Here is a 6,578-nt window from a genome sequence, read left to right on the forward strand (position 1 = left end):
ACACTGAGATTGAATAATGGAACTTGGTTCAAATCCCGGTGTAAGCTCCTTGTGACCTTGCCGAAAGTCACTTTATCTCCCCGTGCCTCAGGCACCAAAATCATAGATTGTAAGCTCCTCTCAGCAGAGACTGTCTGTAAAAACGATGTCCCCGGTTGTAGGTCTGGGGTGGGTGTCGTCCCTAAGTTCCTACACGTGCACGTCCTAAGTTCTTACACAAGTTTCTTGGTGAGTAGTGTGCTCGGAAAAAATCTAAATGAATAAAAGGAGTCGCGTACCACTGCTTTTATTCAACACTTTTCTTTTATCTCATCTGTTCGGAGACCACTCCACATCCTTTTTGTGATGGATATTACATTCATATTTGTGTTTAAAATTGAACTGCAAGAATCCCAATGATAAAAACAGTGCAATATAAAATATGTTGTGTTGGGGATGGCCGAACTGATCTTGCTTTTAAAATTACTAATGAAAGCTACATTAAAAAGCATATTTTTAGAAAAGGACCTGGGTGGCCATCTTTGAAGTTGCCATAACTTTTTTTTATTTTTTTCACATTTGTTCAAAATTATAATATTTTTATAATGTTTAGTGATGTAAATAAGGAAAGCAAATAGAAAGGCTGTACAAGGGGACCAATTAGTTCTGGCACTTTAAGCCATTCCATTCTCTTCTGTGTAGATCAAACACTCCGGTCCCATTCCAGGTCCTGCAGATATATCCTACAGGAATACTATGCAATAGTGTTTTCCCCATTTGTTTGTTGAGAGAGTTAAAGTCAAGGGAGTGAAATGGATCTGTGTTTTAAGTAATTTGGGGCAGAGAATGAGCTTCTCCAGGGTTGGAAGTACGTCTTTATACTGTACTGATGTAGCAGACATTGCACCCGCTCGTGTGTTAGCTCCACCTATGTTGTCGTTTGCTGCGGTTGCGCTCGCTGCACCGCGGCAGCGGAAGCAGTAATGCCTGTTACATCTGTATATTGCAACATGTTCAAATTCAGTGGGAAGCCCCGCTATTCTGATTGTCCAAAACATCGAAGAAGTTTATTTTTAACATTTGTAAAATATACTTTTGCGTCCTTTAATTATGTCGTTGCCTTGACTATAAACTAACGTGTGGGGTTAGCACATGTGTACGTAACTTTCTGGATTAGGGGGTCACAGTCCCGGGAGGCCAGGACGATTACACGGGATTGCAATCGCCAGACACAATGACCAACAGACGCTAACCAAAAACGGTTTACAGGGAGAAGGAATGGCTCAGTGAGTAAAGACACTGATTTGCACTGAGATTGAAGCAGTTAAATTCCTGGGGTCGGCTCCTTGTGACCTTGGGCAAGTCACTTTATCTCCGTGCCTCAGGCATAAAAAAATAGATTGTAAGCTCCACGGGGCAGGGACCTGTGCCTGTAAAATGTCTCTGTAAAGCACTACGTAAAACTAGTAGTGCTATACAAGAACATGCTATTATTATTATTATGCTAGACACTGAGAGCCACTTCGGTAGGCTTACCCAGGATGTCTTCCACACAACGCTAGTGTCTGGGTACCTCAGTACGGTAGGGATGCAAGTTTAAGCTTTCCACTCTTCTATACAACTGAGCCTCGCTTTGGATCCGCGTTAAACCTTGGAGTAACACACCAACTGTCTGTGGCACTGTGATTGGTAAGGGTTTACTTGGTTCTCCCTGTCTCCATCTAAACCCATAGAAGATGTGGGGCTGACAAATCGACATGGATGCAACATACCGGCCAATCACAGAGTGAGGGCATGCCCGTGAAGGACCAATCTGGGCTGTGGGCGGGGACGGGTTTAAGGGGAAGTGGGAAATTTGAACCAACCAATGGAAATCGTGGCGACCGGCCTAAGACCCAGTAACGGTTCCCAATGCTGGCCTAATACCTCCCGTGGAGAGAGGTGCTTTAGAGTTTGGGATGAACAATGGTTCTGCTTTTGGAGTGGTCCCCTGGCCTGAGTAAACACCCACTTCCCACTCCCCCTGTGTCTAAAGCACTTCACTCACCCCCCATTTGGATAGGCCAAGGGGCCATTGTGTGCTGGCTGACTGGCTAAGTGAATTACCAGCCCAGCACACAATAGGGGCATTCAAATACATTCACAATACATTTCTTAGGGGGTAATAAACTGATACAGGGGATGGCATAATATAATACAGATAAGCCATTTTGTCTGCAGTGAGCTGGTCAGGCTGCCCCTACCGTCACACCTCCCCCTTAAGACGATAGTTCTGGGGTAACAACCTGGGTTGGTCCCCAAGATCGAGGAAAGTCTTTGCTGTTTTGTCCAGGCTGGGGTCGTCCTGCCGGGATAGGCCATAAGCATTGCTGTGCTCACTGCCCTTTTGTGCTGGATGGAGAAATTGTAATTCTGCAGGGGAAGGCTCCAACGCAATAGCTTCCCATTTCCCTCCAACACTTGGTGCACCTAGCTCAGTGGGCTGTGGTTGGTGATAACTGTAACGCCCATAAACGTAGGGCTGTAGCTTCTTTAGAGCCCACACAATTTCCAGACACCTGCTCGATAATGGCGTAGACGACCTCCCAAGTCAACAACTTCTGGCTCAAGTAGACTGGGGTACCCCATCTTTGCCCACCTGGCTTAGCACTGCACTGATGCCATTGGTGGAAGCATCGGTCTGCATGAGGAACCACTTAGTGTAGTCGGGAGTTGCCTGGATCGGAGAGAGCTGGTTAGGGCATCTTTGAGTGCCTGGAGTGCAGCAGTGCACTTTGGTCCAGATAACTGCGGGTAGCCTTTTATGGGTCGTCTGTCAGTGGTTTGGCAAGGACACTTTAGCAGGGAACACATGTACTCCTGTAATACTTGGCCATCCCCAGAAAGGCCAACACCTGCCTCTGGGTCTGGTACTGGCCACTCCATAATGGCTTCCACTTTAGTCAGCTCAGGCTTGAGCTGCCCCCCACCCACCCTGTCAGTTGTAGGACCTCTGCCATGCTAGACTGGCATTTGGCAGTCTTAAGGGTTAAGCCTGCTTCCCTGATCTGGTCTAATACAGTCGCTACATGGGTCAGATGGGACTCCCAAGAATTGCTGAAGACAGCCAGATCTAAATACGCCCTGGCATACTCCTGCATCCCCTTCTTCAGTCGGTTAACCAGGCACTGGATGGTAGCCGGTGCATTCTTCATCCTGAATTGGATAACCAAAAATTTGTACAAGCCACTCCGCTACCTTCTGGGCTTTTATTGGGCTTTGCCTCGGGGTACCTTGTGGCAAAGTCCACCACCGTTAAGATGTACTTTTACCCTAACCCACACGGAATCATAAGGAACCCTGACTATATCAACCGCTACCTGCTGGAGGGGTTCCCCGATTACTGGTGGTGGTCACAGAGGGGCCTTCCCTCGATTGCAATGCTGGCCTACTCGCTGGCAAGTATCACAGGTGTGAAAGAACATTGATGTCTCCTGTGATTTCCTGGGCCAGCGGAAATTTTGCATCAGCCTGGCTCCCACGCGGGTGATCCCCTGATGAGCTAAAGGGATCTTGTGGGCCAGGTGTGAAAGCGCCGCCCGGTATGCCTTGAAGTGGATCAGCTATCTTATCCCTGTCCATGGTCGGTCCAGAGACCCGGATGTCTGTTCCCTAAGAGCCTGCGGTGCTACAGGAGCCAATTGGGTCTGGGTTCAGAGGCATGCCCAGCAGCACGCCTCCTCATGCCCTCTAGACTCTGATCCGACCACAAGGCTTCTCGGTGTGCCCGGCTCTGCTCCACCTTCTTGCCCCTAGTCACACAGTCAGGAATAGGGGGGAGGAGGGGTCAGTCAAGTCAAGCTCTCCCCGGCTTGCATCACTGGTCTCTGTTAAGACATCTAGGGGTATAGGCTCTCAAAGTCCTGAGTAATGGGTTTGGCTCTACTGCCCGAACAATAGGAGACACAGAGCCAGCAACAACTTTGCTCTGGCTGCAGGTAACTGCTGCGATCAGGGCCGCCTCTTCCACATAGCTGCACACTAATTGGCCCAGGTCGTTGCCTAACAAAATGTTGGTATCCAACCCTGGCCCGCGACACAATCTAGGAACACATGGGAAATCTGCAGGGACTTGGGTGCTCCATCTACCATTTTAACCTGCATTCCTTCTCCGAGTAAAACATGCTCTGGCTTGACAATATCAGGCCGAACCACGTTACTGAGGCTCTGGTATCCAACAAGCCGGCAACTATCTTGGTCCCGATGGTGACCTGATGGATACCTTTGTGTTACATCAGTGGGCTCAAGTCCAATCGTAACAACTTTGTATGCCTCAGTAGCAGCACCTGCTGGGGTCTTGGAGACCGTGACATGAGTCACCTGATGCACATGCTGGATTGCTTGGTGATGCTCCATCGTCAGAGCCAGATCCATGCAGGCGATCGGATGTGGTGCTGGGGTACGTGGACCCAAAGTGGGGTTAGCTGCCGAGGCGGCAATAGGACAATCAGCCCTTATGTGACACTGCCGTTTGCTTAAGCAGCATTTACACTCATGGGCCTCGATCGGGAACCATGGGCGGCTGGAGCACTTCTCCAGGAAGAAGCATCCAACCATGGGGCTTCTGTAGGATGAGGCACACTCCCTCCGTGTATGGGAGCATTGGTCTTGAGTCGTCTGCGTAGCTGGACCTTGGGGGACAAGAATTCATCTGCCATCATGGTGGCCTGCTTAGATGTGACTGGCTTGCAGTCCGTGACTCACTCACAAACCTCAGAGATGCACTTTAGCAAAAATTGCTTTTTTATGATGGTCTAGAAGGGCCTTGTAAGTGGACACTTCGCACCTTGCGCTTAGTATTGTGGGCTAGCCGGGACACAAATTCCGCATGGAAGTCCTGCGACCCTTTGTTCAACGCTTTGAATTGGGTCCGGTAGGTCTTGGGGGTAAAGGCATATCCGGACATGAATAGCTTCGTCACGACCGGGTAGTTGCTGGCATCATCCCGTCTATCTCCCCATACACCTCATCCACCTTTGTCCTCAGCTGGAGAGTCAAGTACTTTACTCAATTCTCCACAAGTTGGTGCAGGAAACGCTGGTGCTTGTCCGCCATAAGACACCTGTCTGTCGTCCTTGTCCACGTTGAACTTGGCTAATCTCCTGCACATGAGGCGGAGAGACTCAAGCGGGGAACTGCTGCTGCTTCTAGTCGTTGATCGTGCGGGGGTCGGGGCAGCTGTCATCAGCTGGATAGTCACCAACCGCAACTCCGGCGTGGTATCTGGGCCAACTGCCACCGATAGCCCATCAGTTGGTTGACCAGCGGGTTTTCTGCTGCTACTATTGGGGGATTTGGCTCGTCTTCCATGCTGGGATCCTGGGACTCTTCATTTTGGTTAGAGGATAGGACCTTGGATGGCTCCAGAACGGAATCTTCTGTAGCTCCCTGCAACTTGGTCTCATACTGGACAATGTCTTTGACCATTGCGTTTTTTTCATGCCCCTTGGTCCGTACCCTGTATCCCTCACACCGAAGGCTTGTGATTTTCTTGGTGCAGGTCTAAAACTTGCACGTCATCCTCTTGGTCGATGGTTGGGTCGACTAGACTAACTACTCGAGGGGGTAAATAACTTAAACCTGCTATGGGGACAGCATAATTTAAGACAGGTTGGCCATTTTGATGGTCTTCTAGCATCCATATTGGTAGGTACGGTCAACTGCCGGGCTTAACCTTTAATGCGCTGGCCAGACTGCCCCAACCATTGCCGTCACACAGAAACAAATTCCAAATATAAGGGAGAACAAAAACTGCACACACATACATTACATCTTTCCCCATCCCATTAGGAGTAGCAAAGTTTGCAAGATGAAAATCTTTTAATGATTCTATGAGATTTAATAAGTACTGTATTGGGGATCGTGTTACTCCATTTAGTATCTATATACAGTATACACACAATCCAAAAACAAATGTGCCTTTTCATTGAATTTAAATGATTGAATACAAACTATGTACCTAATATGAACCCTTTATACTTGCATGATATTTATGATGGGGGAATCCTAATTTTAGGATTTAGGACAGGTTTGTGAAAATGAGTCCTGATCCGGCAAGATAGGAGGAGGGGGAAAAGTGAACATTCAGATAAGTTTACAAAGTAATTGATGCCTTGCTGACTAATACGCTGTATCTGGTGTCGCAGACTTTCCGTGTATGCTGTGTGATCTTTAATGTAGCAATCACATGACTGGTGCCTCCCCCACCTTCCCGATGTCAGAAATGGAAGAGGAGATCCTCATCGTTGTGTTCACAATCTATCTTATCTGATGGAGAGCTGAGGTTGTGATAACCCTTAGGCTGCGCTTATAGTGCCGGCGATAGCGACTTTGCGTCAAAACAAATGCATTGCTGCCGTCACTTGCGCTTATAGTAAGCGCGACGCAACGGCTTGGTCGCAATCGCTGGAAGTCATCTCAATTTGATTTTTCTGTAGCCTGATGTCGCCGGCACTATAAGCGTAGCCTGAGGCCGCGCCTATAGTGACGGCGACGCATGACGTCACCCGTCGCAGCAAGCGAAAGTTGTATTTCGCTTTGCGGCAGCGGCGCGGGTGACC

Source organism: Ascaphus truei, chromosome 5 (assembly GCF_040206685.1).
Source record: "Ascaphus truei isolate aAscTru1 chromosome 5, aAscTru1.hap1, whole genome shotgun sequence".
Lineage (NCBI taxonomy): Eukaryota > Metazoa > Chordata > Amphibia > Anura > Ascaphidae > Ascaphus > Ascaphus truei.